This window comes from Leptodactylus fuscus, chromosome 6 (genome assembly GCF_031893055.1).
Source record: "Leptodactylus fuscus isolate aLepFus1 chromosome 6, aLepFus1.hap2, whole genome shotgun sequence".
In the NCBI taxonomy this organism is placed as follows: domain Eukaryota; kingdom Metazoa; phylum Chordata; class Amphibia; order Anura; family Leptodactylidae; genus Leptodactylus; species Leptodactylus fuscus.
Genome location: NC_134270.1, coordinates 174,221,057 through 174,245,004, shown reverse-complemented (window position 1 = coordinate 174,245,004; position 23,948 = coordinate 174,221,057). Strand labels below are relative to the sequence as shown.

The 23,948-nt window shown below is 44.4% G+C and overlaps 1 protein-coding gene across 1 annotated transcript in view; it reads left to right on the top strand.

The window, feature by feature from the left end:
• Positions 1-23,948, top strand: part of LOC142210152 (myelin-associated glycoprotein-like) — a 426,670-nt gene that overhangs the window by 249,543 nt on the left and 153,179 nt on the right. The window lies entirely within an intron of this gene.

The following is a 23,948-nucleotide window of genomic DNA, read 5'->3' as shown; positions in this document are numbered from 1 at the left end:
TATTATTGATAGATGTATAAACCACATGATCTGAGTATTGTCCTTAGTGATACTGCCATCTGGTGAATCCTGATTAAGAAATTTAGCATGAGGTGGTAGCTACAGTGATAGTGTGTGCTGAGCTGTGTATCTAATCCTCTGACATGTAATACTGTCTACTGAGCTGTGTATCTAATTTTTTGATGTGTCATACTGTATGCTGAGCTGTGTATCTAATCTTCTGACGTGTGATACTGTGTGCTAAGCCATGTATCTAATCCTCCGATGTGTGATAGTGTGTGCTGAGCTGTGTATCTAATCCTCTGACGTGATACTGTGTGCTAAGCCATGTATCTAATCCTCCGATGTGTGATAGTGTGTGCTGAGCTGTGTATCTAATCCTCCAACGTGTGTGTTAGGATTGTGCAGAAGCTGCGGCCATGATATGGGCGTCGCTGTCTGTTCCTCTGCACAATCCAGGGTTGCAAGGGTTAACCTGCCTTGCAACAGCCGGGTGTGGTTGACTGGTTGATCGACATGTGTGCTGACCAATGGATGCTCGGATTGGGCAGCTGGGCTATTTGCTGGTGACCGCCCCTTGCCTATATAAGGGGGCTGGTCTGGATGCCCGGCGCTCTATGATCACATTCAAAAACCTGAAATGTGTGTGTGTGTGTGTGTATATATGTATGGGTTCCAGCCTGTAAACAAGAATTGCCCTAGCTAGTAAATTATCCCTGAGGTAGCAATGCCACTGTTAGTCAGGCAGCATGCTGCCTTGTATGTGTGTGGTAGAACTCAGTAGGGTCAGCTAGCAATACTTCTCAGACAGGGTGACTGGGAGTGGGCTTGGCAGTAGTTGCCTGGGTGGCTGGGTGGAACAACTGCAAACAGGGTTTACATGGTCTCTGGCTAGCCAGTTTGTTTATTTATGCGGCTGCTCTGACTGCACAGGACTCTGTGACTGGTAATAGAGCACACCTGGTCCTTTACTTTAGCTGCAGTGACAAGAACTGTTAGACTGTGTTCACACCAGGTTGGTTAGCAGTCAGTGGCCCAGAGGGCTCCGTAGGGTTTATTTTATTTTTTTAATAAACCCTGCTGACCATAACAGTGTGATACTGTGTGCTAAGCCATGTATCTAATCCTCCGATGTGTGATAGTGTGTGCTGAGCTGTGTATCTAATCCTCTGATAATGAAGCCTGAGTGGAGTTGATTTGGATCACTTAAAGGAGTAGATTTATTAGGGGTTTTGTGCAAAAATATTGCAACTGTTTATTATTTTCTAAGCCCTTGCCCCTTTCCCAAAATGGGGGTGTGATCAGGTGTACAGGGGGCAGGGCCATATGTCCCCACCAGATTTATTATCTTTTAAGTCATAAATCTGTCATAAATGATCCTGGAAATCTAGCTATGATCTAGTGTAGATTTCCCTCCAGGTGAACGATCCAGTTGAGTGTAAGGAGGCGCGCTCCTTGCCATTAATGAGGCTCAACATCTGCCGGTTATATGGTTATGAAGATTGGCGATAAAACAAACAAGTTATCTTTTTTTGCATTTGCTTCTTTTTTTCTTTTTTTCTTGCAGGTGCTACAGATTTCACAAAAAATTTACCTCTGATTTTGGGGACAGTGGTTGGCGTTTTCATTCTACTGATTTTTATCCTGGTCGTCTGCATTTGTCGAAGGTAATAATAGACATGGTACTTACAGACGTTGCGATCTAAGATCAGAGAACATTGTTGAACTTTGTCTCTTTCTACTCTGAATATGTCAATTTTTAGCCCGGGGCCCTACATGGTGTATTACAGTCTAGCAAATCCCATACACACATTGCAGAAAAATATGCACAGTAGAAACAATGCGATTTACAAAACCATCACATTGTTGGAAATGGTAGCATGTCCATTATACCTAAAGAAATGCCGGTGGTTTTCCTATTGGTATAGTGGAAGCTGAAAGTCCTCAGAGGAAACCTCAGCAGACTTTCTGTGAAAAGTGCTTTTTTTTTTACTGAGGCCCTCTACATGGGGCCATAGCCTTCATGCCCAATTTGCATTTATGGAAGTCTTTAAAGATGGGGGCCGTTCTGCTGCAGAGTAGCCAGCATAACTACTGGGTAGCTGCTGTAATGTACAGCGGAGACCCAGAGCTAATGCTATTGTGTTGCAGGATGGCTCCTGTGCATTGAGATCATGGGAGCTGTCCTGTTCCTATTTGAGCCGGAACCCTTCTGAAGTCTCCCAGGCCTGGTATTTTATCATCTACGTTTCCTTCTACACTTAAGATTCAGGACATTGACTCAAGGGGGAAATTTACTAAGCTATGTCCACCAGAAAATAGGCATAGAAGTGGCACATCTTGGGCACACAGCCTCAAGATGCAACAATGTCCTGTTTTTCCTTTGGGCTTCACCTTCCTTCTCTTGATGACTCTTTCCTTCCATTCTCCATTAACTTCTACAAGTACATGTAATGTGTTATAAATCCATCTTGGTATCCCAAGAAAGATTTAGCAGAGAGTTAAGATGGAGTGAGTAGCTTGGTAGGGTGGAGGAGCCTGATAAGTAGACACAAGTATTTTATAATATATGCTTAAACGGGTTTTATTAAGGATTTTCAATAAAAATACAACACAAATAAACAAAGATAAATCGAGCATCAATAAAAAAAGGCACATATACCAGTAGGCGAGAAGGCCAAAGGAGACCTCTCACCACAATGATCAAAACTAGCTCAACGAGGAGAAGAAAAAAGGGAATAAGGAGGAGACAGGGAACGAACAAACAAACACAGGACAAAGACGGTGAGACCACAAATAGAACTAGAACAGGAAAAGGAAGGTAAGAAAGAAAAAGAGGGAGGAAAGCAGACGGCCATGTCACACTCAGGCGAAGGCAGTAGAAAAAGCAAAGGACTCCTGGAACAGAATCCAAGGGCGCCATCGAAGTTCAAGCTTGGAATAGGCGGGAGAATCCTCCGCTACCAGGGTCTCCATCCTCTGTATAAGCAGAAACTCCTGGAGGAACTCAAGCATGGAGGGTGGGGTGGAGCTGCGCCAGTGTCTCGGAATAACAGCCCTGGCGGCCGTAAGAAAATGTCTCAGGAGGTCCTCCTTAATCGCCGACAGCTTGCCAGGGATGACCGACAGAAGCGCCAGCTGAGGAGAAACAGTCACAGAACGCCCACTGACCGTGGAATACAATGAGAACACCGCATCCCAGAAAGGCCGCAGAACGTCACAATCCCACCAAATGTGTAGCATAGTACCCCTAGCGGAGCCACAGCGCCAACATAAGTCCGAAACAGCAGGAAAAATCCTATGAAGAAGCACCAGACACCTGTACCACCGGGACAGAATCTTAAAATTTTTCTCCTGAGCGCTACACGGGAGGGCCAACTTATGAGAAAGCAAGAAGGACCTGTCCCAATCCGCAGAAGACAGACTCACAGGAAGATCGGAATTCCAGGCAGTAACATAAGAGGGGAGTCCTGCAGTGACATCCGAAAGGAGAACGTCATACAACAGTGAAAGAGCGAGGCGGGGAGGTCCGTCGCCCAACTAAGGATTCTAAGGCTAAGGCCGGAGGGGAGAGGTGAGAAGTAAGCGAGAACCGCTTCAAAAAGGACTGGAGTTGGGCGTATTCCAACCACGAGAGGCGTAAGTCGGGGTGAGAACTACAGAACTGGGCAAAAGGAGGGAGCGGGGAGTCGCCCGCCACCTCCTGAAGATGAGTACAATTCTCTCTCTCCTAACAGAGGAACCGATCCACGGAGCACCCAGGGGGGAACATAGGATTCCCGAAGAGAGGAGTCAAGGGGCCCGGAACACGGGCCAAGCGACAAGAAGAGCAGACCAAATCCCACACCTTCAATAAGTGTGAAGGGAGAACGTAAAGACCAGGGGGTTTGGGACGAAAATGCGGTGGAATCCACGGCCAAGAAGAGAGCGAGGATGATAACAGGTCAAATTCGATGGACACCCACTGCTTGTCATGGCGACGGAATTGCCAGTCAAATAAACGAAGCAAAACCGAGGCGCGATAATACAGGCGCACATCCAGAAGGCCAACGCCTCCCCTGGACTTACGCCTGACGAGAGTACGGAACCCAAGTCTGCTCCGAGAGGAGCCCCAAACAAACCTCCCAAACAAGGATTGTACTTTGGCCAAAAAAGTGCGTGGGAGAGGGATAGGAAGGGCCTGAAATAAATACAAAAACCGGGGGAGGATATCCATTTTAAGGGCATGAATTCGACTGAACCAAGAGGGAAGGCGAGCGCCATAAGAGCGCAAGTCCGTAGTAATGGCATCCAAAAGCGGGAGATAATTAAGTTGGAATAGAGAAGCAGGATCAGGGGAGATACGGATCCCTAAGTACTTGAAGGAGGAAGGCTGCCACCTAAAAGGGAAAGTCCGCGCCAGAAATTCAGCCTCAGAGGGTGGAAGTGAGACATTAAGGGCCTCACTCTTAGATAAATTAACCTTAAAGTTACTAAGGGCACCGAAACGAGAAAATTTGCGCAGAATAGCCGGGAACGACACCCGCGGATCGGAGACATAAAGCAGAAGATCATCCGCATATAACGCCGCTTTGACCACACGAGACCCCAGAGGTATACCGTGAACATCTGGGCAATGGCGCAACGCCACCGCCAGGTGCTCCATCACCAAAGCAAAAAGCAACGGCGAGAGGGGGCAACCCTGGCGGGTACCGTTACGGACCGAAAAGGGGTCCGAAATTACTCCGTTCGCACGGACACGCGCCGACGCATTCCCGTAGAGAGCCAAGATCTTGCCCAAAAATCCGGAACCAATACCGATCTGCACAAGGGTCTCCCGAAGAAACCCCCAATGGATGCGATCAAACGCCTTTTCGGCGTCAATTGAAAGCAAACAAAGAGGGACTCTAGTGGAGCGGGCTACAGAGATGGCCAGAACAGTTTTACAGACATTATCACGTACCTCCTGACCCGGAATAAAGCCGACCTGATCACTATGAACCAAAGCAGGCATGAAAGGAGAAAGACGATTTGCCAACAGTTTCGCATATAATTTCACGTCTATATTGATTAAGGAGATAGGCCGGTAACTCGCAGGGCACACAGGATCCTTACCAGGCTTAGGAATCACAGTAATCAGAGCCGACAAGGATTGCGCAGAAAACGGCGACGACTCCCCCACACTATTAAACACCCGTGCCAGGTCCGGGGAGAGCAGAGAACCGAAGCATTTATAAAAACGAGCAGTGAACCCGTCCGGGCCTGGTGCCTTACCCGCAGGCGTCGCCTGAATCGCCGCGGCGACTTCTTCCAACGAAAACGGTGACTCAAGGGCTTCCGCATCGTCACTAGAAAGGGAGGGGAGAGCAGTCTCCGTAACATAACGACGGATCTTATCCCGGAGCGCCGATGGATCTAGGTCTGCATAACGACCGCGAATATCATACAAGTTGGAATAAAACGAGCGGAATTCCGCAGCGATGTCAGAAGGATTATGTACTAAACCACCCGATCCCGTACGCAAGCGCGGAACATACGCGGGGGAGTCACGCGGATGGAGACGCCGAGCCAGCGAACGACCACATTTATCAGCAAACTCATAATAATGTTTTCTAACGCGATCCCTGAAGCGCAGATATTTCCCGTCCAGAAGGGCACGGAGTTCCTCCCTAACATTAAGAAGCTCAGTGAAGGTTGTACGGGAGCCGGTCTGATTGTGGGACACCTCCAGATCGTGGATCCGCCCCAAAAGGGCAGCAACCCCAACGGCTCTCTCCCTCTTAAGACGAGCGCCATGCTGAATAAGGACCCCCCTCACTACACACTTCATAGCCTCCCATTGCATAGGGAGGGAAGTAGAGTCAAGGGAATGATCAAGCCAGAAGTTCCGGATAGCCTCCCCGACAGCCTCCCCACAGGAGATGTCCTTCAATAAGCCTTCGTTTAAGCGCCAGTTAAAAGGACGACGCGACAAACCAGGGATGTCCAAGGACAAATGAACAGGGGCATGGTCCGACCAAAGGGCCGAGTCGATACGGACTACCGGGGACCAGGACAGGGCATGATGGCTGGTCAGGAAGAAGTCAATGCGACTGTAAGAGTTATGAGCCGGGGAGTAATAAGTATAATCCCTATCTAGAGGGTGTAGGATACGTCTACCAATTGGGAGTTGTGAAGGGCCGACAACAAACGGCGCAATTGCGAGGGAGCGTGGGGGGGACGCGGGGGAGAGGAGTCAACATGGGGGTCCAGCACAAAATTGAAATCACCACCCAAAACTACAACCCCCTCACTAAAGTCTGCCAATCTGCGGATAAGGGACCTACAGTACGCCAATTGACCCTGATTCGAAAGGTAGCAGCCAGCCACGGTAAGAACCGTGCCTCCCGTGCGCAATTTCAAGAAGAGAAACCTACCCTCAGGGTCGATACAGGTGTCCAGAACCTCATGCTGCAAGGAACGGTGGATAGCAATTGAGACTCCCTTGGACTTAGCAACAGGGTTGACGCTGTGGAACCACTTAGGGAAGTAACGACTGCGGATGTCCGGGACGTGGTCCTTCTTAAAATGGGTTTCCTGCAAAACAAGGACATGTGAGCACTGTTTATGCAACTGATACAAAATCTGATTACGTTTTTGAGGGACATTAAGGCCCCGAGCATTGAGGGTGCAAAAGTTAACGGAGGACATGGCCGAGGGGAGAGAAAAGAGAGGGGAAAGGGACGAAACAACCAGAAGACAACCAGAAAACGATTAAGAAAAACAAGTAAGAGAGAGAAAAGGAAAAAGAAGGAAACAACCAGGAATGAAACACAAAAGACAGGAGGACAAAAGGAACAAAACCAACTAAGTGGGGTGGAGAGAAGAACTCCACACAAAGAGGTGGGGAAGCGGCAAAGAAAAAGATTGCCAAAGACCACGCAAACAGAAAGCGTGGAGACCCCGGTGGGAAACGGGCTTTTCCAAATATAGCAGCCGGTACCCCATCCCAGGCCCCCAGGCGAAAACACCGAAACAGTAAATCATCTAGTAAAGAATAAAATGCTGACCGAAAAAATAGAACAATAAGAACAGGAACACAAGTATCAGAGGAAACAAGCCCCACAGGGGAGCCATCTGGTGGAGAGGACAGGAACACCGCATATAAAAATAAGCATCACACATCCCTATCCCCCCCACGTATATCCCAGGAACATAAAGGGAGAGCAGTCCAAACTAAGGAAGTCCGTCACAAACAGCAGAGCAATCAGGTAGAAGCGCCAGGAGCAGCCTGGGACGGGCTCGTCTCCACCGAGGAGCGGGTCTTGCGGCGCCTCCCGGAACGCCGCTGAGGACGGGCAGGAGGGGCCGACAGGAGATCACCAGGAAACGGAGGCCATGAGAGGGCAGGAACAGATGGGAGGCCCAGGGCAGAGGCAAAATTGAAAAGTTCATCCGGATGGGACATGGAAACAACCCGGCCGCCATGACGGACCTGAAGGCGGAAAGGAAAGCCCCAAGTATACGGCACTTGATGCTGGGTGAGCACATCCAGAAGAGGCTTCAACGCTCTCCGTTTAGCAAGGGTGAGGCGTGACAGATCCGGAAGTAGTTGGAGCTCAGAGTCCTGAAACAATATTTTCGGCACTTCCCGAACTTTGCGCATAATCGCTTCCTTCAACTGGTATCTATGCACCCTGCAAATAACATCTCGGGGCCTATTGTCATCAGGAGGGCGCGCACCCAAAGAGCGGTGCGCATGGTCAAGCTCAATGGGCGAGTCCAAGGGGGCCCCCAAGATTGAATTGAAGATGGTGCGCAAGGTAGCATCCAGATGCTGAGACTCAACAGATTCAGGCAGTCCTCTCATCCTTATGTTATTACGTCGATTGCGATTCTCCAAGTCATCCAGCATGTCAGACAAGAACCGCAACTGTCGAGTGTGAGAGGCAATGGTCGCCTCCTGGGTAGAGAGCTGGGAATCATGGGAGGCAGAGGACGCTTCGAGGGAATCCACTCTGGTCTCCAGTTGTTGTACTGAGGAACGGACAGCAGATAGCTCCGATTTGTAAGACTGCTCAAGACGAACCACATATTCCTCCATATCAGACTTAGTAGGGACCGCCGCCAGGTGAGCGCTAAGGCGACGTAGTTCAGCCAGGGTATCAGAAACAGAAGCAGAAGAAGCGTCAGCTCCAGCAGGGTCATAAGCAATACAGAGACGTGGCCCACTAACCGCGGCAGCAGTAGGTGAGGCAGAGGGAACTGGCGGGAAAGCAGCAGCAGCCTGACGACCTTGGGGAGACTGGGAGGGAGCGGCAGAAGGGGGGTCAGTCCTCAGGGGGGGAGCAGCTGGTGAGGTAGGAAGTCCACGGGCCTCATGGTCGGTGTAGTAAGAAGCCAGGGGGCTTGGAGGCACACACAAAACAGCCAGGGTCTCCCGGACAGGGCATGAGGGGGATGTTGAGGCCATCCTAGGGAGGGAAGACTCAGAGGGGAGCCAGTCAGCCCTGTCCTCTCCCCAAGCAAGAGACCCTGAGGAGGCAGTCATAGGCTCCAGGGGGGGGGGACAGCAGTGGGGCAGCAGGAGAAGGCGGCAGGGACGGCCAGTCACTATCCAACCCGGGAGCAGGCAGCAGAGAGGGTGAGGCAGAGCCACGGCCTACCTGTCCATCATCCTTCAGGCCGGAGGAGAGAGGCCGCCGGAGGTGTGCATCGGCAGACAGACATCCCCGGCATGTAGATCATCCAGACCGCCGGAGGCAGAGGAGCACGGCTGCACGTCCCTAGAGTCCACTTCATCGCTGAGGGCAGAAGTCAGAACAGCACCGGAGGCAGCCGGAGAGAGCACAGAGCCTGCAGGAAGCCGGCCACGTGGAGCGGCTACAGGAGCGGGCGCCATCTTGGATCCGGCCGGAGCAGAGGAGTCCCCACAGCGCGGCACCCAGAGGAAGCGGGAGATAGAAGAGGAGCCAGAAGTCCCCGGAGGGGTGGAAGAGGACCGTTGAGAGGGCCTGCGGTTCTTCCCCATCACAGAGCAGGTAAGTTCAACTTCGGTCAGCAGTAAAAGGTGTCTTTACCCGGAGCCAGGGACGGAGCAGAGGCAGCACACAACCTCACTCCTCCATGGCCAAACCACGCCCCTATTTTATAATATATATTATCTTGTACTATTGGTTTATGATGAGTCCGTGAAAAAGTTAGTGATTATTTTGATACAAATAGAAACTATGTCACCGGCCGAGTATTCTAAGACAATTTAGTCTCCTTCTTGCAATACCATGCCTAGCCACATGGAGCAGTATTAAGTGAAAATTATACTGAATATTTAGATATTTATATTAGACTAGTTTGAACATATTTTTGTCATGTATATTTCAGAAAATCATCGGTGGATGTGAAAGTTGTTGAAAACTGTGTGATTTACAGTAACAGTGAAGTAAGTAACTACTGGAGAGACTTCTAAATCCTCCTAAAATGATGTCCCAAGTCACTTCCACACTCTCAGAATAAAGTCACACAATATTCTTTCTGGCCAATTATTTCCCCTGCATACTTACTGTATAGTGTTCCAATGAATGCGGCCATACACCGTATAATCTAAATATGGCTGAATGGAGTCTGCCGGGGTAATAACCACTCTGTCTAGTGCCTTGTGTCTTGGTTTTAAAGAAGGGGGTACTAAATAGGGATGAGCAAAGCATCTCGTATTGAACTGGGACCATCACAAACTTTCCCCAAAATTCCTGGATCAACCAAACCTAAAATTTTGAGATCAGCCTTGGCAGTCACATGGGGCTTGTCGATATCAAGACAAGTTGACACAAGCGTTGTGACATTGATAACCCAATGTGGCTGCTAAGTCCATATCACAAGCCTCAGTGGCCCCAAACTGGAGGAGGAAAGAAGATCAGACCCCAGGGAGGTGAGGAGAGGTGAGTATGAGCTGTGTATATGATTATGCACCTCTCTGTGGTCTCTGAATAAACCTTAGACTATAATAATAATAATAATAATAATAATAATAATAATAATACTTCAATTTTGGACTGAACCAAAAGTTGAGGGCAAACCTTTCGAACACTCATGAGACAAATTTTGCAAGGATCTACCTCCCATTGTGCCAAGCTACATAGTTTCTATTAGAGACTATATATATTAGATAGATAGATATTAATTATACAATAACTTCTGTCTGGATAGCAAATGTTTTTTGGGCCCATACCAGAATAACCTCAAGCGCTATCTACATCAGTGTTTCCATCAAGTGAGGTCATTAGACATCTCTTTCTGCATCTTTATATTGTCATTGTAAATGGTGAGGATGGAAGGATCAGTCATGTCTGAGAGTGTCATGTGACTAGTCTGCCCGTCAAGAAAAGTAATGGAATTTCTATTTGGTTCATTACAAAAAAAAGTTGAAACTTTTTGAAGAATCATCATAATTAACTAAGTTGACAGATGTCAGGCTCTGGGGGTCATGGAAATTTAGAATTCATTGACGAACCTATGTGTAACTGTTTTTGACCTTCATATAAGACCATGACTTGACAATGATATTTAGTAACTATTTTATAGCTTTTTTATGTAGTGTATAATATTTTATATGTAATTAATATTTATTATTATTATTATTATTATTATTATTATTATTATTATTATTATTATTATTATTATTCTTTTACAGGTTATGGTGCAGCCATCGAATGAAGTTGAATATTCTGTTATAACTCACAGACAGCAGGGCCAGGGTCATCTAACATCTCCCAGAGCCAACAATGCAGAAAATGTGGAGTATGCAACTGTGAAACATCAAAAAAGTTGAAAAATTGACACCAACACTAACATACCGCCCAAGAAAAAGCCCAGTGATCTCAATAAGAACTTTGTACTGCTTAATTTCCTCTGTCATGGTGCTGCAGGAAAATTGAACACTGATATCAGAAGACCAATGGTGGAGAAGACCCAGTAGTGGGATCAGATCATTTTCTGTGGACAATTCTGTTGAAAAGGAGTAGTTATATTCTTGTACATAGGAGGTAGTATTATAGTAGTTATATTCTTGTACATAGGAGGTAGTATTATAGCAGTTATATTCTTGTACATAGGAGCAGTATTATAGTAGTTATATTCTTGTACATAGGAGGTAGTATTATAGTAGTTATATTCTTGTACATAGGAGGTAGTATTATAGCAGTTATATTCTTGTACATAGGAGCAGTATTATAGTAGTTATATTCTTGTACATAGGAGGTAGTATTATAGTAGTTATATTCTTGTACATAGGAGGTAGTATTATAGCAGTTATATTCTTGTACATAGGAGCAGTATTATAGTAGTTATATTCTTGTACATAGGAGGTAGTATTATAGCAGTTATATTCTTGTACATAGGAGTAGTATTATAGTAGTTATATTCTTGTACATAGGAGTAGTATTATAGTAGTTATATTCTTGTACATAGGAGTAGTATTATAGTAGTTATATTCTTGTACATAGGAGGTAGTATTATAGTAGTTATATTCTTGTACATAGAAGGTAGTATTATAGTAGTTATATTCTTGTACATTGGAGGTAGTATTACAGTAGTTATATTCTTGTACATAGGAGGTAGTATTATAGTAGTTATATTCTTGTACATAGGAGGTAGTATTATAGTAGTTATATTCTTGTACATAGGAGCAGTATTATAGTAGTTATATTCTTGTACATAGGAGTAGTATTATAGTAGTTATATTCTTGTACATTGGAGGTAGTATTATAGTAGTTATATTCTTGTACATAGGAGTAGTATTATAGTAGTTATATTCTTGTACATAGGAGCAGTATTATAGTAGTTATATTCTTGTACATAGGAGGTAGTATTATAGTAGTTATATTCTTGTACATAGGAGTAGTATTATAGTAGTTATACTCTTGTACATAGGAGCAGTATTATAGTAGTTATATTCTTGTACATAGGAGCAGTATTATAGTAGTTATATTCTTGTACATAGGAGCAGTATTATAGTAGTTATATTCTTGTACATAGGAGGTAGTATTATAGTAGTTATATTCTTGTACATAGGAGTAGTATTATAGTAGTTATACTCTTGTACATAGGAGCAGTATTATAGTAGTTATATTCTTGTACATAGGAGGTAGTATTATAGTAGTTATATTCTTGTACATAGGGTTAGTATTATAGTAGTTATATTCTTGTACATAGGAGCAGTATTATAGTAGTTATATTCTTGTACATAGGGTTAGTATTATAGTAGTTATATTCTTGTACATAGGGTTAGTATTATAGTAGTTATATTCTTGTACATAGGTGTAGTATTATAGTAGTTATATTCTTGTACATAGAGTAGTATTATAGTAGTTATATTCTTGTGCATAGGAGCAGTATTATAGTAGTTATATTCTTGTACATAGGAGGTAGTATTATAGTAGTTATATTCTTGTATATAGGAGCAGTATTATAGTAGTTATATTCTTGTATATAGGAGTAGTATTATAGTAGTTATATTCTTGTACATAGGAGGTAGTATTATAGTAGTTATATTCTTGTACATAGGAGTAGTATTATAGTAGTTATATTCTTGTACATAGGAGCAGTATTATAGTAGTTATATTCTTGTACATAGGAGCAGTATTATAGTAGTTATATTCTTGTACATAGGAGCAGTATTATAGTAGTTATATTCTTGTACATAGGAGGTAGTATTATAGTAGTTATATTCTTTTACATAGGAGTAGTATTATAGTAGTTATATTCTTGTACATAGGAGCAGTATTATAGTAGTTATATTCTTGTACATAGGAGCAGTATTATAGTAGACTATATATACTGTATGTCTTTGCCAGGTTAGCCTCCTGCACATACACATACAGCTATGGACTCAGGATGTTTCTATAGCCAGACCTCTCCTAGGGAAGGCAAGGATGGTTAATTACCACCCCAGCCTTCCTGATTGCTGTATACACAGTGCTGTGCACAGCTATGGGAGGCGCCATGATGCAGCTCCACTCTGACCCGGCGGTCACATGATTGTTGGGGAGACAGTAACGCTGAAAGCTGCTGGGTCCTAGAGGACTCAGATCAACTCTGGTATACAGCATAGGAGGTTTTATGTATTAGATTCAGTTACAGGAGAAATCATCAAAAAAAATAAATAAAAAAAATAGAATGTTAAAATGCCCAATATGTAAAAAAATAAATAAAAATAAAATGTAGTTACCACCCATTTACCATAACTACAGTTTATACTACGCCTGAAGAAGAACTTCATCAAAGAGATGAATCAAAATCGGATTGGATTTAATATTGGAAGAACACATTTCCCGAAACCAGTAACACGGCGCAGGCCACTTCCATTCATTCCTATGGAGCGAGGTATTTGATACTATAGTTTCAAATACTATTCGCTCATCTCTAATATAAAATACTTTGTCAGGATATTGTAGAATTTTCAAGTTTCTGGCAAACTTATTGGACAATGTTTCCCGAGGTTCTCGGAGAAGTTTATTTACTTCCATAAAAGATCATAGAGAAGGAGCTTCAGGAACGGTTCTCACAAATATTAACCGAAGACTTCTAAGAACTTCTCACATCAGTTTTACATGAATGTCACAAGTAGAAATCAGTTCCTCTTCAGCAAACAAACCTAGACACTCACTCATCTGACCTACGTGTTGGCCTTGCTTGAATGTGAATGTCATGACCTGACAAAGGGGCAGAAGGCTTTGAAACGCATGGAGAAGGAAATCACCTCTAAACTTTCTTTCTTTATGGCTTTTTACATGATTTATTATTACATTTATTTCTTCCATGCATCAATGGCTGACTGAACTGTTTCATATTACAATTGAGAGTTGTAGTTTCTCTTTCGGTTAGAAATTTTCACTTCTTTTTTCTGAAGTTTGCAATATTTCTTAATCTAGAAGTTACGGCTTCACGTAAAAAGTTACCAATTTCTTCATGTGAACTGTGAACAAATCAGGGGGAGATTACCACTCCTTCAATGTGATTTTGGTTGATTTGTTTCCTCCTTTGGTTACATTTACATACTTTGTATATCTTGTATATTACAGATGGAGGCTCCAGTATGAGTAACATTATCCTACCAGCAGTGATTGGGACAATCTCCCTACTACTGCTTGTATCGCTTGTCTATGTTTGTTGCAGGTAGTGTATATTACTCATCAATAACTTCTGTTTTTTATTTTTTCAATGTGTAATTTGGATGTTGCCATTACAAAAATCAAACAAAAACAAAAGAAAAAAGGAATTAAAACATTGACTACGTACGAAAAGTTACATCTGTTAAATGGCGTCCGTTTTTGTCCATACACTCCTGTAGACGTTGTGAGTAGTTGAGCAAGTAGTTTTCGATCGAGTAGGTATTTGATCGAATATTACGGTATTTGAAATACTCGTACTTGATCGAGTACCACTTGCTATTCCAATGGAAAAATTTGATGCAGAACCAGCATTGATTGGCCGATTGTTATACAGTCGGCCAATCAACGCTGGTTCTTCTCCTACCTTTAGAAGTCTTCTCCGCACAGCATCCCCACGGCATCTTCTGGCTCTGAATTCACTCTGCCAGGCATCGGGCCTGGGCAGAGCCAACTGCGCATGCCCGCGCTACAAAAAAATAGCCGCTTTGACTGTAAGCGACCATTTTCTTGTAGTGCGAGCATGGGCAGTCGGCTCTGCCCAGGCCTGATGCCTGGCAGAGTGAAATCAGAGCCGGAAGACGCCGCGGGGATGCTGCACGGAGAAGACTTCTCGGAGAATCCAGCCTGACCCTCACTCGTGGACTTGGTAAGTTCAATTTGATTGAACGTTGCCTACCCCTGAAACGAGCATTTTCCCCCATAGACTATAATAGGGTTCGATATTCGATTTGAGTAGTCGAATATTGAGGAGCTACTCAAAACGAATATCGAATATTGAGTATTTAACCACTCGCTCATCTCTAGTTGTGAGAAGTTGTCCATACTACTCTGAAGCATTTCACGTGGAATTTCATGTGAATCAGGTGAACTGATCGGTCCGACATGCGAAGAGCACGAGAATGCCGTATGGCCGAACGTCGAGGGCTGGATTCAACTGCTTGACGCACCCTTTCGATGTTTTCCGGGGTCTGTACCGTTTGTTCACCTCCTCGTGCCATTCCAGGGCTCAAAGAACCTGTTCGTTGAATGTTATTCACCTACTTCATTATCATGTCAAGTTTTGGAACACGCCATGATGGCCAATGTTGAAATGATTCCGGAAACGTCTCTGTGTTTGAATGACAGAACGGCCCATTTCAATAAAGGTGTTGTACATAAACACACGATACTCTATTGACCACGTCTCCATTGCTACTAAAATGGCGGCTCCTGATAGCAGATATACCCACTCTTTATTCACCTTGCGTAGCGCCCCATTCAAATCATCCATACCTCACTTCCTAGCCCTGTATTATATTCAACTTTCCTGGGCATCCTCGCAGTGTCTGGCAGTACACCAGCATCTTCTTCAGGTCTCAGCCTAACGTCACACGCCATGGAATTACATGGTGCAAGGACCAAAGAACAATCTGCGCTTCACCCGTTGAACAAATTCAATCTTTTATTAGTTCAGACACACAACGCGTTTCGGCACGAATTTGCCCTTTCTCAAGTGCAATGAACTGAAGTCTTCAGCTCTTTAGTAGTGTCCTCTTAGGCCCCTCTTATGGTGTTACATGGGGCATGGGTCTTAACATCATGACATTGACGTGCCCCATGTGTTCAGGTGACCCCAGGAAATGTGATTTCATCCAGAGGCTAGAAGAGGCATGAAGAGGATGGTGCGGCACCACCATATACCACATAGATGCCCAGGAGAGGTGAAGCAAGGTGAATATAACTTTGCTATTGTCCCTCACTTTCCCAGGCTTTCATTTATCATATTCTGGGGTCTGAGGGGAACCCACTGTAAACTGGATGGCCATGGTAACTTCATCTTGGTGTCCAATGGTTTCATCACTGATCATTAGTCTTTATTACAGTTTTATGGGGTTTTTTTCTTCTAAAGCTACAATTGTTGTGTTAGCTGCTCCCTCCACCAGCAAAAGCCCAGGGCGGGCTCATGGAGGTCTGAAGAATCATGTAGAAGGTGTAGTGAATGAAAGGTTTACTGATTGGATTTACTGAAAGATCACTTAAAATTGGGCTACTGGGCTACATCTGGGTTGAGCGTCTCAATATATGTGCATCTTCTGCCTTCACTGTGTTCTCTATGTACTATAATAGCACATAGAGAAGATCCCCATAAGTACACTCTATGGTGCTCACTATGACTGTTAAATGAATATGAAGTTGACCCTGCCATCAATTATGTCCAAGGAAAATATGCATATACTACTGACCACCAGAGGCGTAGCTATAGGGGGGGGGGGGGCAGAGGCAAAAGTCACCTCTATTGGACCTCTCTGCAACATAAGAAACACCTGTATTATAGATAAGATGGGCAAATTGGCATCTGAACAGATTTGACATGGATATTATACAATATTCAGTTTTTATTGAAAACAACCAACTTGGAATTCATCTTGGTCAAACTAAAATGACCTCTGTGGGTAAATTAATATGTTTGGGGGTCTCTTCAGACCTCTATAAAAGCTGGAGACCCAAGAGAGGTGACGAGTATATATATACTCAGCTTCCGTTACCTGTTTTGAGCCTCCTCGCCGTGTCTGGAGCTCTGTGTCCTATTTTCCTTTCCACAGTGTCAGGTGCTATTTTGTGACGTCATGCACCTCGGGTCACCACTAATGCCCAACCATGACATGCCAAACATAATGACATCTCTTTTCATCAAACCTAACCTGGAGTATAGTGGTGGCAGGGATGTTATTCCAGGACTGTTTTGCAGTACAGGTTGCGCTCAATGTGGTCTAGTGTGAGACTAGGTTGTAGAGCAGAGACTATACAGTACATTATAGTTACACTTGTGTCATGAAGGAGGAGAGGGATCAAAAACTCGAGTATTCAGTTGAAAAAATGATTGATTTTTGGTTTTTGGTTAAGTAACATGGATTCCTTTGACTGTAAACTGAAGGGAAGAATTTTGGTGTCAATTTAGTATTGATAAATATACACTCACCGGCCACTTTATTAGGTACACCATGCTAGTAACGGGTTGGACCCCCTTTTGCCTTCAGAACTGCCTCAATTCTTCGTGGCATAGATTCAACAAGGTGCTGGAAGCATTCCTCAGAGATTTTGGTCCATATTGACATGATGGCATCACACAGTTGCAGTCGCAGATTTGTCGGCTGCACATCCATGATGCGAATCTCCCGTTCCACCACATCCCAAAGATGCTCCTCTATTGGATTGAGATCTGGTGACTGTGGAGGCCATTGGAGTACAGTGAACTCATTGTCATGTTCAAGAAACCAGTCTGAGATGATTCCAGCTTTATGACATGGCATTGCATTATCCTGCTGAAAGTAGCCATCAGATGTTGGGTACATTGTGGTCATAAAGGGATGGACATGGTCAGCAACAATACTCAGGTAGGCTTTGGCGTTGCAACGATGCTCAATTGGTACCAAGGGGCCCAAAGAGTGCCAAGAAAATATTCCCCACACCATGACACCACCACCACCAGCCTGAACCGTTACTGATACAAGGCAGGATGGATCCATGCTTTCATGTTGTTGACGCCAAATTCTGACCCTACCATCCGAATGTCGCAGCAGAAATCGAGACTCATCAGACCAGGCAACGTTTTTCCAATCTTCAATTGTCCAATTTCGATGAGCTTGTGCAAATTGTAGCCTCAGTTTCCTGTTCTTAGCTGAAAGGAGTGGCACCCGGTGTGGTCTTCTGCTGCTGTAGCCCATCTGTAGCCTCAAAGTTCGACGTACTGTGCGGCGTTCAGAGATGCTCTTCTGGCTACCTTGGTTGTAACGGGTGGCTATTTGAGTCACTGTTGCCTTTCTATCAGCTCGAACCAGTCTGGCCATTCTCCTCTGACCTCTGGCATCAACAACGCATTTCCGCCCACAGAACTGCCGCTCACTGGATGTTTTTTCTTTTTAGGACCATTCTCTGTAAACCCTAGAGATGGTTGTGCGTGAAAATCCCAGTAGATCAGCAGTTTCTGAAATACTCAGACCAGCCCTTCTGGCACCAACAACCATGCCACGTTCAAAGGCACTCAAATCACCTTTCTTCCCCATACTGATGCTCGGTTTGAACTGCAGGAGATTGTCTTGACCATGTCTACATGCCTAAATGCACTGAGTTGCCGCCATGTGATTGGCTGATTAGAAATTAAGTGTTAATGAGCAGTTGGACAGGTGTACCTAATAAAGTGGCCGGTAAGTGTATATATATATATATATATATATATATATATATATATATATATATATATATATACTTATAAACTATTTCTATAATCTATACAATAAAGAAAAGTTGTCGGTAAAATCTTATATTCTGGAAACTCTGAACATTTTTGCTCAGGTTGGAGGCCTCACTTGTGTTAGAGCAAATAAATGTGCAAAGAGGTTAAAACAACAAGGTCCGGTATAAACCTCGGAGAATATGAGATGGTTGTCACATTGGGTTCCTTATCATGTGTTATAGATACTTTTAGTAACAGAGGAGGGGATTGTTCATTTTTAGAAAGCAACACTTCCCCAAACGCCTAACAGAGAAGAGATCTGTCATTGTGCGGGTTTCTGAGTTGTCAGTACAGAACATGGTGTGCATGTGATAAATCAGATTTAGGTTATGGTCACACATAGTGGACTGCCGCAAGAAGCAACACAGGAAAAAACGTTGTGGAAACAAATTGTGGTTCTTCCTGCAGAGCTTGTGATACAAAGTCCACAGAGGTTTCCTCTGAGGACTTTCTGCTTCCATTACACCCATTTTCTAGCATCTATATACTGTATCTGTTTCCTATGCATTGAAAATATGATCCTTCTCAAATCCCAAATTACGGAGCAAAATTAAAATTTAGAAGTCTAGTAAGTTTCTGTGACAGAATTTGGTGTATGTAAACTTTGATCCATTGAAATTCTAATATATTGTATTAAAATAAAGCCAAATTACTAATCTATAATTGACAGCTTCAGGCTGAGGCCCCACGTTGCGGAAACACGGCTTTTTTTTTTGTTGCAGATCTTGTTGCATTTTTTTGACCCAAAGCCAAGAATTGCAACAAAGGGAATGGGAAATATATAAAAAGCTTCTTATACGTCTACCTTCTGCTCAATCCATTCCTGGTTTTGGCTAAAAAAACCCCCCAAAAAAACAAAAACAAAATCTGCAATAAAAAGTCTGTGTTTCCGCAATGTGAGCTCTTGCCTTATATAATGAACTAATGACTAAGCAAAATAATAATAATAATACATTTTATTTATATAGCGCCAACATATTCCGCAGCACTGTACAATTTATAGGGTTCAGATACAGACAGACATACATAACAAAGAACGTCATTTCACACAATGGGACTGAGGGCCCTGCTCAAAAGAGCTTACAATCTATGAGGTAGAGGGGGTGACACAAGAGGTAGCAGGGGCGGCATTGCTTATACAGGGGTCAGACAATTTTGTGCATTAGGAATTGTGATCGGCTTGTCTGATAAGATGCGTCTTTAGTTTGCGTTTGAAACTGTAGAAGTTGGGAGTTAATCTTATTGTCCGGGGTAGAGCATTCCAGAGAAGTGGTGCAGCTCGGGAGAAGTCTTGTATACGAGCGGGGGAGGTTCTGATAATAGAGGATGTAAGTGTTAGATCATTGAGTGAGCGGAGAACACGGGTTGGGCGGTAGACAGAGATGAGGGAGGAAATGTAGGGAGGTGCGGCTTTATGGAGAGCCTTGTGGATGAGAGTGATAACTTTATATTTTATTCTATAATGAATAGGCAGCCAGTGTAGTGACTGGCACAGACCAGAGGCATCGCTGTAGCGTCTAGACTGATAGACGAGCCTGGCCGCTGCATTCAGAATAGATTGTAGAGGGGAGAGTTTAGTGAGGGGAAGACCGATTAGTAAGGAGTTACAGTAGTCAAGGCGAGAATGAATCAGAGAGACAATAAGTGTCTTTAGTGTATCTCTGGTAAGGAAAGAGCGTATTCTGGAGATGTTTTTGAGGTGGAGGTGACATGAACGTGCGAGTGATTCAATATGAGGGGTGAAGGAAAGGTCTGCGTCAAATATGACCCCGAGGCAGCGGGCATGCTGCCTAGGAGTTATAGTAAGGCCTGAGACTGCAATGGATATATCAGGGACAGATCTGTTAGATGGTGGAAACAGTAGTAGTTCAGTCTTAGAGAGATTTAGTTTCAGATAGAGCGAGGACATGATATTAGAGACAGCAGAGAGACAGTCACTGGTGTTCTGTATGAGTGCAGGGGTGATGTCATGGGAAGATGTGTATAATTGGGTGTCATCAGCATAAAGATGGTACCTGAAGCCAAATCTGGCGATGGTTTGTCCAATGGGGGCTGTGTAGAGAGAAAAGAGCAGGGGGCCGAGGACCGAGCCCTGAGGAACCCCAACAGCAAGGGAAAGAGGGGAGGAAACAGAGCCTGCGAATGATACACTGAAAGTGCGATCTGAGAGATAAGAGGAGAACCAGGAGAGCGCAGTGTCATTGAGGCCGACTGAGCGGAGCATAGTGAGGAGAAGTTGATGGTCAACAGTGTCAAAAGCTGCAGAGAGGTCCAGAAGAATAAGAAGAGAGAAGTCACCATTGGATTTAGCCATTAGGAGATCATTGGAGACTTTTGTGAGAGCTGTTTCAGTAGAGTGCAGAGCGCGGAAACCAGATTGTAAGGGGTCAAGCAGAGAGTTAGCAGAGAGATAACGAATTAACCGAGAATAAACCAGGCGTTCCAAAAGTTTAGAGATGAAGGGGAGGTTAGAAACGGGTCGATAGTTAGCAGCACAGGAAAAACATATGTTTACAGACATATAGGTAGGGTTGAGAAATCGGGATCGGAAAAGATCGAATTCCGATCGGCAATCGAGTAAATTTCACGATCGGGATCGGATGGAAAATGATCGGAAATCAGATTTTTAAAAAACGATCCTGAAATCTCAAGATCGGCTCAACCCCACTCCATAAACATAAAGTAACTAGGGTGGAGCGATCAGGATCGGAAAAGATCGAATTCCGATTGGCGATGGAGTAAATTTCACGATCGCGATTGGGTTCGGATGGAAAATGATCAGAAATCGGATTTTAAAACCAATCCTGAAATCTCAAGATCGGCTCAACCCTTCATATAGGATCTTACTTAAGGCTAAGTTCACATCTGCGTTGAAGTCTAATTAGAAGACTCCATTGCAGATTCAACCTAAAATCGTCAGAGAGAAGAGTCCTGCACGGAGGAGCAGTCAGTGCGGAGTGTTGGAGGTAAAATCACCTACTCGGCAGTGTGGCAGTTTTTTGTTAAGCCACCGGGGTAATTGAACATGGCCATATGTCAAATGTATGGGCAAAAGGTGAAGTGTGGCCTGCCTCAACATATGTAGTGTCACCATAAAGTGGCCTGGGAAAACCATAGCTCCAATGTGGTGGTCCAGCCTGCCGCATCCAACTGCTTCATCACACAGTGGCATGAACCCCATTTCAGGCAGTCAAGGCTCCACCACCTCAGCCAAAGGAAGCTGTGTGTCCTTGCCATCATCTGCTGGTCCTGATGCTCCTGCTACTCCTCCTCCTCCTAGTCAGTCAATTTCCTCAGCAATCCATCACCGAAGCGATTTCAAAGAGACAACAGTATGCATGCAATCATCCAACGGTGCAGAAGCACCATGTCATTGTGTGCAAGTGATAAATCCGAGTTAGGCTAAGGTCACACATAGTGGACCAAAGCAAAAAAACAATGCAGGAAAAACTGTTCAAGTTGGTGGTGCTACAGTCCCTCTCTTTCCAAGTGGTGCAGTCTGTACCTTTCAGAGAACTGTTGGCTTGTGCCGAGAAGGAGAATCCCAAGTTGTCATTTCTTTGCCAAAAAGGCAATACCAGCCCTGCATAAATATGTAAAAGGTGAGCCAGTCCTTGATCCTGCCACTGTCTGCATGACAGTGCTGACATGTGGAGCTGTAACTACGGTCAAGGACAATATATGTCCTTTATGGCCCACTTGGTGAATGTGGTTCCTGACCAGACACACCAACAACTTGGTCAGGTGACGCTGCTTCTGCCTACAAGTTCTCATAACATTGGTCCTGCAACAATGTCAGACTCATCCTCCACTGTGTCCTCAGCGTCGGGGAGTCCCTCTGAGTCACTTGTGCAAATAGCCCAATGCATGCTCACTTGGAATCAGCAGACGGCGGTGTAAGAGGAGTGCGCTTGTTCATGCTACAGTAGGATCTTGGGCCTCTGCATGGTTTTTTTATACCTGCACTAACATCGACCTGCACTTGAGTTAGTTGGTCAGTTTTGGCCCCGTAACTGGTGAAATAAGTGAGGTGTGCAGCGGTTCTAACGGTGAAGCCTATCAAGTTGCGTGTCATACTGACTCACTGTATTGTTTCACTACCACAGCAGACTCCCCATGTGTGTTACTGTAAGTCACATTGTTCTACACCACTATACAGGCTCTCTGCAGCCAGGAAATAGCTATTTTTTACTGCGATTCACCACAAATTAATTTGGATGGAATCATTTTGGAAAATTGGGTGCACCATCAGAATCAAATTTTCACCTTCCAACCAGGACATCAAGGCCCAGTGTTCTCCATTAGGGTAAGTTCACATGGCGATTTTTAGTCCGGAACCTGAAGCGGAGGCTGCCTCAGGTTCCGGACCCAAAGCCAGTGCACTGCACCAGCATCCAGCCGCGCACACCGCTCCGGATTAGGCCAATGAATGGGCCTAGTCTGGAGGAGGGTGTGTCTTCAGTCCGAATCGTGAGGCAACTCGGCCTGAAGAATGAGCACCTCGCTTCGCACCTCGTTTCTTCCGGCTCCTGGAAAAAACTCCTGAGCGGCTCCCATTGATTTCAATGGGAGCTGTCTTTTTGGCCAAAAAAACTGACCAAAAAACTCCGTGTGAACTTACCCTCAATGTGTCTCCTTATGAGAACAAGGCAGCTTCAGGGATAACAATCAATACGGAAATCCTTAGTAATAGAGGATGTTGCACATTTCAGGAAATAACCAAGTTATAGAACTTCCTCAAATATCTGCTGCAGACCAGAGATCTGTATCTCCTTGTACTCGAAGGACTTGGCACGTAAGTAATAATTCACTGATTATAACCTCAGATCTATCAGCTTCATATTACCCAGCAGTCCTATAGGTGATACGTCCTGTGGTATCTGCTATATACCAGTGTAACTGATGGCATCTAATACAGGGTAATAGTCATTGTGCGTAACGTTGTGCTGACACTGGCCGTAATGTGTAAGAGGAAGGAACTGTCTTATATGAGTTATATTATTATTATTATTATTATTATTATTATTATTATTATTATTATTATTATTATTATTATGCAATTGTTGTACAGAAGGAGACCCATCTAGAATTCTAGCCCTGGACCCTTTGTTCTCCGTGGCTACCTCCAAATATAGTAGTGTGCATAGTCCTTCGGTTCTTCAGTGGTGCAATTTTTCAGTGCTGTTGTGATTACCACTTCCGGACCGGAAACATTTTTTGGTTTTTTCCATACTGTCGCACATGAGGGTTATAACTTTTCTTACCTTTGGAGTAGTCCAATAATTTCTGACTCAATGAGCTCTTTATACACAGCTATGGGAACCGCCATAACGCAGCTCTCCTGTGACCCAGCGGTTACGTGATCCACTGGGGATCAGAGACTGTAAGAGCTGCGGGGATGTAGAGAAGCCATATTGGTCCTACAGATGTGGAACAGCGGCTGCATTCCTCCAGTAACTGGGGCTAAATGTATCAGCCATCGTTGGAGGGGAAATCAGACCCCTCACCAAAAAAATACTGTTAAAAATACCTACAAAGGTCTATTATTATGT